This window comes from Staurois parvus, unplaced genomic scaffold, assembly GCF_062004578.1.
Source record: "Staurois parvus isolate SC_StPar_1 unplaced genomic scaffold, SC_StPar_1.0 ptg000394l, whole genome shotgun sequence".
In the NCBI taxonomy this organism is placed as follows: domain Eukaryota; kingdom Metazoa; phylum Chordata; class Amphibia; order Anura; family Ranidae; genus Staurois; species Staurois parvus.
In genome coordinates, this window is record NW_028318190.1 from 9,985,053 (window position 1) to 9,997,673 (window position 12,621).

Below are 12,621 nucleotides of genomic sequence, written 5' to 3' on the forward strand. Positions count from 1 at the left end.
AAACTGCTTCTGTAAATTCCAAAAAATATGGAATCCCTTGCTAGCAATACCTGGTCCAATTTCATTGTATAGCTTATTTTCTTTTATGATTCAGAGAGTTGTTCCACTGATTTAAAAAAAATTAAGAAAAAAAAAAAAAACAGGGTGGTACGTTCTACATTTCATAATGTAATGGTGACACTAATGCTGGTCAAATTGTGCAGTTCTCTTTTTTTTTTTCCCATTTAAGGTCTTGTTCACATCATATGTGCACCACATCAAACTAATGGAAACCGATGTGCAGACTTCACTGGCAGAGACATCCATTTTCATGAGCAATTCAATTATACGTGTTGCAGATTCCTGCACAGGAAAAATCTGCATATCATACTAGTGCTGTGAACAAGGCACATAGAGAACAATTGATTTTGTTGCGCTCCTTGCGGAACGCGTGCAGAAAAACTGATGGCTCTGCACTATTGTGTGAACAAGCCCTTAGTGTATGTATTCATGCTTATACAGTGGGTAATTTTTTACAGTATAACTGCTCATACCAGTTATCAATACAAGGAGTTTTTGTGGCTGCAAAAACGCTGTATGAAAATAACTGCTGGGACGAAAAATTGTTATCTGTATGTTTACAAGATATGAACAACTTTTTATTTGTTGATTTTGTATTGATTGTTCCTGTATTGATATTATAACTGTTTTTTGTATCATGCACAGGTTGTGCATTTCTATGGAAGATAATTTGAAAACTCTAATAAAAAAGATCTGATTAAAAAAAAATGCTTCAGCAGCACTGGCACCAGGACAGTGCTGACTTAGCCTAGGTTCACACATGTGCGGTATTTCGCATGTGATTCGCACAGGAACCGCACCGCATTCCTGTGTATATCACATGTGAATTGTGTGCGGTGCAATTGGAGCCATACAGTTTGTTTGGCTCCAATCGCACCGCATCCACACCAAGAAAGGTGCAGGACAATTTTTTTGATCCGCACTAGAATCTGATCGCATGGATATTCACACCCATGCGATGCGACTTTGCACATTGCACTGTGTTTTGCGGACCGATTTTGGGGTGTTAACTTGACATACACACCCACAGCAGTTTGCATTAATGGGGTGCAATTGTGATGCAGTACGGAATTCACACAGAAAACTATGCAAATTCCTCACCACATCAGTGTGAACCTAGGCTGAATGTAGTATAGACTATTACAGTGAATTTCAGCATTTCCAGCAGCTTCCTGGATGTCATACATGGATATTTAACATGGATATGTTATCAAGCTGGCTGGATGTTTGTTTACAAAATAAATCATTCCACTCCAAAGACATGCTGGTAGGTTAATTGGATCCTGTCTAAATTGGCCCTTGTATATGAAATGTGAGTTAGGGACCTTAGATTGTACGCCCCTTGAGGGTTAGGGACTGATGTGAATGTACAATATATAGGTAAAGCGCTGCATAAATTGACAGCGCTATATAAGTACAGGTGAAACTCAAAAAATTAGAATATCGTGCAAAAGTTTATTTCAGTAATGCAACTTAAAAGGTGAAACTAATATATGAGATAAGACTCATTACATGCAAAGCAAGATAGTTCAAGCTGTGATTTGTGCTTATGGCTTACAGCTCATGAAAACCCCAAATCCACAATCTCAGAAAATTAGAATATTGTGAAAAAGTTGCAATATTCTTGGCTCAAAGTGTCCCACTGTAATCAGCTAATTAAGCTATAACACCTGCAAAGGGTTCCTGAGCCTTTAAATGGTCTCAGTCTGGTTCAGTAGGAATCACAATTGTGGGAAAGACTGCTGACCTGACAGTTGTGCAGAAAACCATCATTAACACCCTCCATAAGGAGGCAAAGCCTCAAAAGGTAATTGCAAAAGAAGTTGGATGTTCCCAAAGTGCTGTATCAAAGCACATTAATAGAAAGTTATGTGGAAGGGAAAAGTGTGGAAGACAAAGGTGCACAAGCAGCAGGGATGACCGCATCCTGGAGAGGATTGTCAGGAAAAGGCCATTCAAAAGTTTTGGGGACTTTCACAAGGAGTGGACTGAGGCTGGAGTCAGTGCATCAAGAGCCACCACACCCAGACGGATCCTGGACATGGGCTTCAAATGTTGTATTCCTCTTGTCAAGCCACTCCTGAACAACAAATAATCTCAGAAGCGTCTCACCTGGGCTAAAGAAAAACAGACCTGGTCTGTTGCTCAGTGGTCCAAAGTCCTCTTTTCTGATGAGAGCAACTTTTGCATCTCATTTGGAAACCAAGGACCCAGAGTATGGAGGAAGAATGGAGAGGCACACACTGCAAGACGCTTGAAGTCCAGTGTGATTTAGGGAGCCATGTCATCTACTGATGTTGGTCCACTGTGCTTCATTAAGTCCAGGGTCAACGCAGCCGTCTACCAGGAGATTTTAGAGCACTTCACGCTTCCTTCCGCAGACGAGCTTTATGGGGATGCTGACTTCATTTTCCAGGAGGACTTGGCACCTGCCCACACTGCCAAAAGCACCAAAACCTGGTTCAATGACTGTGGGATTACTGTGCTTGATTGGCTAGCAAACTCGCCTGACCTGAACCCCATAGAGAATCTATGGGGCATTGCCAAGAGAAAGATGAGAGACATGAGACCGAACAATGCAGAAGAGCTGAAGGCCGCTATTGAAGTATCCTGTTCTTCCATAACACCTCAGCAGTGCCACAGGCTGATAGCTTCCATGCCACGCCGCATTGAGGCAGAAATTGCTGCAAAAGGGGCCCAAACCAAGTACTGAGTACATATGCATGCTTATACTTTTCAGAGGTCCGATATTATTCAATGTACAATCCTTGTTTTATTGATTGCATGTAATATTCTAATTTTCTGAGATTGTGGATTTGGGGTTTTCATGAGCTGTGCGCCATAATCATCACAATTATGACAAATCACGGCTTGAACTATCTTGCTTTGCATGTAATGAGTCTATCTCATATATTAGTTTCACCTTTAAAGTTGCATTACTGAATTAAATGAACTTTTGCACGATATTCTAATTTTTCGAGTTTCATCTGTACCCGGAGTTCAGCTTTATAATGAATGGAACGACATATGTGAAATAAATAAGGATCTCCCAAAGATCAAATGAGAAATAATAGTACTTTTCAAAGTAAAATTAGAGGGCAACATATTTAATAATTAGATTTTCAGAACCAGAATACAAAAATAATTAACATTTGAGGGCAATTGTGTTACTGACAGGACAATACAACACAGAGCAATATACTGCTCTGAGGCCTGAAACAAAGATTCAGATTGTTTTGTGAAGACTATTTATATTGATCCCCCTGGGGCTGTATTGTGATAGGTATGCATAGATTTTCAAATGACCATCTGCTCATCTTGTCCCTTAGGAACAGAAGACATTTTGTGACCTATGTATAACTTCTGGACGAAAATTCCAGTAAAAAAATGTTAGTCTTCAAAAGAAAAAGCTTGTTGAAACATTTGAAATAAACCTTTACCACTGTGTATGCACCTATCAAGATCCCTGAGTGCTGCTCTATCTTTTGGCGCATATATATATATATATATATATATATATATATATATATATATATATATACACACACACACACACTGCTCAAACAAATTAAAGGAACACTTTGAAAACACATCAGATCTCAATGGGGTAAAATATCATGCTGGATATCTACTGATATGGACTGGGTAATGTGTTAGGAACATAAGAATGCCCCATCGTTTTGATTTTTGGGGTGTCTTTCAATTCAGTCCTCTGTAGGTTGATCATTTCCATCAAAGTGAAAAAATGATGCAGGTTAATCCATTTTGCTGAAATTTAATTGCAGCAACTCAAAATGGTACTCAGTAGTTTGTATGACCCTCACATGCTTGTATGCATGCTTGACAATGTCGGGGTATGCTCCTAATGAGACCATGGATGGGTGTCCTGGGGTATTTCCTCACAGATCTGGACCAGGGCATCACTGAGCTCCTGGACAGTCTGAGGTGCAACCTGGCAGTATTGGATGGACCAAAACATGATATCCCAGAGATGTTCTATTGGATTTAGGTCAGGCAAGTGTGGGGGCCATTCAATGGTATCAATGTCTTCATCCTCCAGGAACTGCCTGCATACTCTCGACACATGAGGCCTGGCATTGTCGTACACCAGGAGGAACCCAGGACCCACTGCACAGCGTAGGGTCTGACAATGGGTCGAAGGATTTCATCCCTATACCTAATGGCAGCCAGGGTGCCATTGTCTAGCTTGTAGAGGTCTGTGTGTTCCTCCATGGATATGCCTCTCCAGAACATCACTGACTCACCACCCAAATGATCATGCTGAACGACGTTACAGGCAGCATAACATTTTCCATGGCTTCTCCAGACCCTTTCACGTTTGTCACATGTGTTGAGGGTGAACCTGCTCTCATCTGTGAAAAGCACAGGGCGCCAGTGGCGGACCTGCCAATTCTGGTGTTCAATGGAAAATGCCAATCAAGCTATATGGTGCTGGGCAGTGAGCAAAGGGCACACTAGAGGACGTCAGTCCCTCAGTCCACCCTCATGAAGTCTGTTTCTGATTGGTCAGAGACATTCACAGCAGTAGCCTGCTGGAGGTAATTTTGTAGGGCTCTGGCAGTGCTCACCCTGTTCCTCCTTGCACAAAGGAGCAGATACTGGTTCTGCTGATGGGTTAAGGACCTTCTATGGCCCCTCTAACTGCCTGTCTCCTGAAATCTCCTGCATGCTCTTGAGACTGTGCTGGGAGACACAGCAAACCTTCTGGCAATGGCATGTCTTGATGTGCCATTCTGGAGGAGTTGGACTGCCTGTAAAACTAGTGAAAAACCGTTAGAAAAGATGAGTAGGGAAAAAAATGTCAGTGGCCTCCACCTGTAAAACCATCCCTGTTTTGGGGGTCATCTCATTGTTGCCCATCTAGTGCACCTGTTGTTAATTTCAATAACACCAAAGCAGCTGAAACTGATTAACAACCCCCCCCCCCCCGCTACTTAACTGACCAGATCAATATAATTGTGCAGATTGTATACTGTATGGGCAGTTTTAAGGGGATTACACAATCCGAGTGTATAGTGTAACGCCAGCTCACTACCGTGTGTTGATTGATTGAACCTATATCTGTATATAACCAGCCCTTAGCTCAGCAGCAACAACCCCACCATCAGCCATCTCAGCAGCAAAGGCGCTCTGGGCCCAACAGCAAGGCTGGCCATAAAAGGCTGCCCCAGTCCTGCTTCCAGTCCCATTCTCTGCCACAGGCCGAACCACAGAATGTCAACATGGGCAATGCCAGTCACAAAGAGCCCTTTAATGAAGAAAGTGAAGCATTCAGCTTCTGGGAGATATTTTACTAGTCCCCAGTAGCAGTCATACATCTACTGATGTGTCACTGATCTAGGTTCAATTGATCGACACATCATAGTGAGCTGGTGTTACACTATGTAGGTGTGTGAGCTAGTGAGTGCACCGTGTGAAGCAGCTAATACACCAAAAAGGAACCACAAAGCCTTTCTTATATATGCAACATAAAATTGGGAGTGCAGCGCTTTAACAATAAATGAATAAATAGATGTGGTATATACAGTTAGCTGGATATAAATCCTACATAAAAGAGTCCTGTAAACTGAATGGTAAACAGTCCAAAGTAATGAATATGACTTCAATCAAAATGAGTGTATTCCAGTATCCCGACATGGAGGTATGGAGAGATTGCCCACTCACCGGAAGCACAATTTTAATGTGTGGATAGAGATCTCATGTAGCCGGAGGTCCTGTGAAGGTATAGCCTGGTAGTGGGAGTATCCTCTGGTGGTCACTCAGATGGCAGGTGCCAGGGATAATGGTCTGGTCTGACACTCTTACTTTTCCAGCCTGGACAGGTACCTGGAATACTGGGCTGAGGTGTGGAGGCTCAGTGCCAAGTAGTAAAGATAAAAGTGCTCATAGTGTAGTATTGTAAAGGTTTATTTAGATATAAATTAAAAAAGTAACAATATGAGCATAAACGCACAGCGTGATTGTGAGTAATAATAAGCTCCTGAATACACTGACCAGTGGAAACCATAGGGTGGCCGCCGGACCTCCTGATCCGGCGGCGTGACGTCAAGGCATGCAAGGGCTCCTCCTAGACGAGTTTCGTGTAATGACACGTCTGCTGTAGGGGTGATGCCATGGCATCAGGAGGTCCGGCGGCCACCCTATGGTTTCCACTGGTCAGTGTATTCAGGAGCTTATTATTACTCACAATCACCCTGTGCGTTTATGCTCATATTGTTACTTTTTTTATTTTTATCTAAATAAACCTTTACAATACTACACTATGAGCACTTTTATCTGTACTACTTGGCACTGAGCCTCCACAACTCAGCCCAGTATTCCAGGTACCTGTCTAGGCTGGAGAAGTAAGAGTGTCAGACCATACCATTATCCCCGGCACCTGCCATCTGAGCGACCACCAGAGGATACTCCCCCTACCAGGCTATACCTTCACAGGACCTCCGGCTCCATGAGATCTCTATACGCGCATTAAGATTGGTGTTATACTATGCAATCGGATTGTGCAATGTGTAAGTTCACCTTTACAGAAAATCTGTAAGGTGACTTTGCACTGGACCTCCGCCCCATCATCTGCCCCCCCCCCCCCCAAGCCCCGCTGTACCAGTGTCCCGTGATCCTCCGCTGTCAGGCACCAGAACGACATTTCACCAGTCTGAGGATTTGAGATCCCCAAGGCTTAATCTCCTATCTGTACCTTTAAACATATTATTATACAGTATTGATATAGCGCTAAAAGGTTTGCTCAGCGCTGTACATTATAGTGGGGGACAGAACATGAGACAATACAGTAACAAAACAAAACACAAGGGGATCGAGGGCCCTGCTCTTTCGAGCTTACAATCTAGGAGGGATGGGATAGTGGTACAGGAAGAGGTGGCTGTGGGGCATGGAGTGGTAGGAGGAGTGGAGGAGATCAGCTGTTAGGTGAGGGCGGGGTAGGCTTCCCTGAAGAAAGGGGTTTTCAGGGTGCGCCTAAAAGGTGAGGAGGGTAGGTGACAGTCTGATGGATTGGGGTAGTGAGGTCCAGAGGATGGGGGAAGTCCTGGAGAAGACCTGCAGTCTGGATTGGGAGGTGGAGACCAGGGAGCTAGAAAGTAGGAGGTCTTGTGAGGAGCGAAGAGTACGGGTTGGGTGGTATTTGGGTATCAGGTCGGTGAGCTAGTTTGGGGCAGCGTTATGAATGGCTTTGTATGTCAATGTTAGTAGTTTGAATTTAATGCGTTGGGCAATCGGGAGCCAGTGGAGGGAATGACAGAGGGGGGTGGCAGATGCGGAGCGGTTGGTAAGGTGGATGAGTCTGGCTGCTGAGTTCAGGATAGACTGAAGCGGGGATAGTCTGCGATGAGGTAGGCCGGTGAGAAGGGAGTTTCAGTAGTCCAGACGTGAGATAATAAGGGAGTGAACGAGTTGTTTAGTAGTGTCCGGGGTTAGGAACGGACGTATTTTGGAGATGTTGCGGAGGTGGAGCTTGCGGGGTGGGACTGATGGTGGAGTTGTTGGTCGTGATGGAGGGGGGGGTGGGTTGGCGCGGGCTGGGGGGAAAATCAGGAGCTCAGTTTTGGAAAGGTTTAATTTGAGGAAATGGAGCGATATCCAGTCTATGTCGTTCAGTAGGTGGGTGATACGGGCGGAGACTGAAGGGGTGGAGAGGTAAATTTGCGTGTCATCATATAAACAAGAGGCATTCTAATTGGTCAGCACCATCACATGGATGGCAGTGACCAATACTGACCTCTGTAATTGCAAATTAATATCAGCTGGTTCAGTCTTATTATCAAGGTGTCACACAAAACATCACATGATGGATAAAAGCAAAGAGCTTTATCAAGACCTTTGCAACCTTATTGTTGCAAAACATAGTGAAGGCATTGTTTAAAGTATTTTTAAACTTCTGAATGTTCCAGTGAGCACTGTTGGGGCTATAATCCAGAAGTGGAAGAACACCATTTCACCATAAACAAGCCACAACGAGGTGCTCCTCGCAAGATTTCTGACAGAGCAGTGAAAAAAAGCAGGTACAATTGTTTCAAAGAAAACAATAAGTAATGCACTCAACTGCCATGGCCTGTATGCACTCTTACCAGGTAAGACTCCATTGCTGAAGAAAAAGAATGTTGAAGCTTGTTGAACGTTTGCTGCATAACATGTAGACAAGCCTGTGAAATACGGGGAGAATAGAGTCTGGTCAGATGAGAACAAAATTGAACTCTTTGGATGCCATAATACACACCATGTTTGGAGGTCAAATGGCACTGCACATCACCCCAAAAACACCATACTAACAGTGAAGTTTGGAAGTGGGAACATCATGGTGTTGGACTATTTTTCAGCATACGGTACTGGCAAACTTCATGTCATTGAAGGAAGGATGAATAAAAAATTGTACCAAGACATTCTTGATAAAAAATTTTCTGCATTCTATCAGGATGATGAAAATGAAATGAGGGTGGACAAACGCAAAGCCAAGGAAACTTTTGGTTTCAAAGAAAGAAAATAAAGTTGCTAGAATGGCCCAGCCAATCACCTGACTTGAATCCAATAGAAAATCTATGGAAAGAACTAAAGATCAGAGTTCATAAAAGAGACCCACAGAACCAGCAAGATTTGAAGACTGTTTGTGTGGAAGAATGGGCCAAAATCACACATGAGCAATGCATGCAGCTAGTTTCTCCATAAAGGAGGCGTCTTGAAGCTGTCATTACCAACAAAGGATTTTGTACGAAGTATTAAATAAATTTCAGTTAGCGTGTTCAATACTTTTTCCATGTCATTCCATTTTTTGCATATAACTTCATTTCTGAACTTTTTTGTTTTGGTTTCTTTGTATGTATGGATTGCATGCATTGTTGTCGACATATGGTGAAAATTTTATGTCAATAGCACTTTTACAAATATTTACTGAGAAAAATTATGATGTGTTCACTACTTATTTTACCTGCTGTACAGTGAAGGAAATACCCAAAACACACGGCCAAGGCAAAAAAGGACTGGCTCAAGAAGAAGCACATTAAGGTCCTCGAGTGGCCTAGCCAGTCTCCAGACCTTAATCCGATGGAAAATCTGTGGCGGGAGCTGAAAGTTTGAGTTGCCAAATGTCAGCCACCAAACCTTAATAACTTGGAGAGGATCTGCCAAGAGGAGTGGGCCAAAAAGTGTGCAAACCTGGTGGCCAACTACAGGAAACATCTGACCTCTGTGATTGCCAACAAGGGATTTGCCACCAAGTACTAAGTCATGTTTTGTGAAGGGAATCAAATACTTATTTCCCTCATGAACATGCAAATCAGTGCATAATTTGTTAGACATGCATTTCTTTTGTATTTTTTGTTGCTATTCTGTCTCTCAGTGTGTTGCTATTCTGTCTCTCAGTGTTACAATACACCTACCATTCGATTTTTAGACTGATCATTTCTTTGTGAGTGGGCAAACATTTAAAATCAGCAGAGGATCAAATACTTATTTCCTTCACTGTACATATATTCCAAAAGATAGAGCAGCACTCAGGAGTCTTAAGAGGTGAACGGAAGACTTTAGTCTTAAATGTTAAGTCTTACAGTTAACTTAAAGCGGAGCTCCACCCAAAAGGGGAAGTTCTGCTTTAAGGACTGCTCCCCATTAAGGATTGGCACCTTTGGGGGGCAGGGGGGAGCGGGTACCAGAATTTGACAGGTACCCGCTCCCACTTCCGATTGCCTAGGTCAGGGGTGGCGAACACGCGGCTCTCGAGCCGCATGCGGCTCCCGGCCAAAATGAATGCGGCTCTTTGCTCTTCTTTGATCTTACCTGTTCCTCTATCCAGCGGCGCGCTGTCTTCCGGCTTCTGTAGTGTGGGCACTGGGCATGACAGCCGGGTGCCAAGTGTGCACGCGCAAGAAGCGGTGCTTTTTGTGAATGGTAAGGCGGTACCTGGGACAAATGACAGATCCCAGAAGCCGCCAGACCAATCACAAAGCGCAAGTGCTTCTCGCTCATGCGCACTGGGCACCCGGCTGTCATGCCGAGCGCCATTACAGAAGCCGGGAAGACAGCGTGCGGCTGGATCGAGGAACAGGTAAGATCAAACAAAAACTCTGCGGAAGTAAGAGCGGGTACCTGTCAAATTCAGGTACCCGCTCCCCACCTCCCCACAGGTCAGCAGTCATCTGTACTGTCCGCAGTCTCTGGTCATCCCTGTGCTGTCCGCAGTCTCTGGTCATCCCTGTGCTGTCCACAGTCTCTGGTCATCCCTGTGTTTTGTAAGGGGAAGAAAGTATTATGGTGAATAATATGGTTTTAATTATGTGTTTTTGTGTGAGTGTTTGTCTGTTTTGGCAGGTCACTGCGTGGTGTGGCTCTCTGACTTTCACAGTTTAAAATTTTGGCTCTTTGTGTCTAACTTGTTCGCCACCCCTGGCCTAGGTGATTGGAAGGTATCCTCCCTCCCTCGCTGTAGTCTTTTGGGAAATGTGACAGGCCCCAGAAGACTACAGGACCATTCATGAAGCGCATGCACAGTGGGTACCCAGCTGTGAAGCCGCAAGCTATCACAGCCAGGTGCACACACTGAAGATGACGGCCTCCTGGAATACAGGATGGCCGGTGAAACGGGCTGCAGGAGACACACTGCGGGACTGAGGGACAGGTAAGTGGCTGTTTTTTAAAAGTCAGCAGCTACAGTTTTTCCTGCCGGTTACAGTGCAAATTCAATGGGTAGTTGTTCAGCGATTAAAGTTTGATTCTGATTCTACGATTTGGCAGTGTTCTCCGCCAGTCTCCCTCTCTCTGAGTAAGACCAGGGATGGGAGATAAGAAACAAAGACTTGCAGAAAATGTACTAGAATCGTGTTATCTTAGCATAGATAAGCAATTTCCATTTAAGTCTATATAGCTACAAATCGCACCACACTATACTCGCGTAGGACCCTTTTAAAAAATGTTTTTTTTTAATTTTGCATCGAAATTGCACTGCATATATCTGAACAGCCTCCACAAAAATCCATGTTATTTCACTTGTCATGTGATTCCGTGTATTCTACTGTAGAACACGAGTGTGAAATAAAACTTCATCACTTTGTGTTCACCTCTCTAGACCTGTGTTCCACACTATCTTTTGGATTATATGTAATTCATGCATTGTTGAGCACCCAGGCCCATTTGCTCTGATATGTGTGCAGTGGAAAGTAGTGGAATATGATAGATAGAAAAAGATAGATAACGACAGAGATAGATAAAGATACATAACGAGAGATAGATAGATAGATAGATAGATAGATAGATAGATAGATAGATAGATAGATAAAGAGACAGATGGAGAAAGAGACAGGGGGAGAGGGAGAAAGAGATAAAGAGACAGACAGATAAAGAGATAGATAGATAGATAAAGAGACAGATTGATAGAGAGATAAATATACAGATAGATAGAGAGACAGATTAAAAGAGAGAAAGGAGACATATAAAGAGAGAGACAGATAAAGAGACCGAGAAAGAGAGAGATAGAAAGATAGATGAGAGAGAGAAAATATAGATAAAGGGAGAGATGAGAGATGAAAGATAGATGAGAGAGAAAGATAAACGAGAGAGAGATGGGGAAGAGAGAGATGGGAGAGAGGTGCGACTAAGAAAGATAGATGAGAGAGAGGGAGGAGGGAGAGGGAATGATAGATGAGAGAGATGAGAGGGGGATATGAGAGAGGGGAGAAAGATAGATGAGAGAGAGAAGAGAGAGGGGGGGGGAGGAGAGGAAAGAGATGAGAGAAAGATAGATGAGAGAGCGAGTGATAGATGAGAGATATATGGGGGAGGGGGGATGAGAGAGAGGGGAGGGGGATGAGAGATGAGGGAGAGAGGAGGAGGGATGAGGGAGAGAGGGGAGAGAGAAGGGGGAGGGAGAGAGGGGAGGGGGAGAGAGAAGGGGGGAGGGGGAGAGAGAAGGGGGAGGGGAGGGGGAGAGAGAAGGGGGAGGGGGAGAGAGAAGGGGAGGGGGGAGGGAGAGGGGGGAGGGAGAGAGGGGAGGGGGAGAGAGAAGAGGGGAGGGGGAGAGAGAAGAGGGGAGGGGGAGGGAGAAGGGGAGGGGGGGAGAAGAGGGAGGGGGGGGAGAAGAGGGAGGGGGGGGAGAAGGGGGAGGGAGAGAGGGGAGGGGGGGAGAGAAGAGGGAGGGAGAAAGAGAGGGGAGAGAGAAGAGGGAGAGGGGAGAGAGAAGAGGGAGGGGGGAGGGAGAGAGGGGAGGGGGGAGGGAGAGAGGGGAGGGGGGGGAGAGAAGAGGGAGGGAGAAAGAGAGGGGAGAGAGAAGAGGGAGAAAAAGAGGGGAGAGAGAAGAGGGAGGAGAGGGGGAGAGAGAAGAGGGAGAAAGAGAGGGAGAGAGAAGAGGGAGAAAGAGAGGGGAGAGAGAAGAGGGAGGAGGAGGGGGAGGGAGAGGGGGGAGAAGAGGGAGGGGGGAGGGAGAGGGGGGAGAAGAGGGAGGGGGGAGGGAGAGAGAAGAGGGGAGAGAGAAGAGGGAGGAGGGGGGAGAGAGAAGAGGGAGGAGGGGGGGAGAAGAGGGAGGAGGGGGGGAGAAGGGGAGGA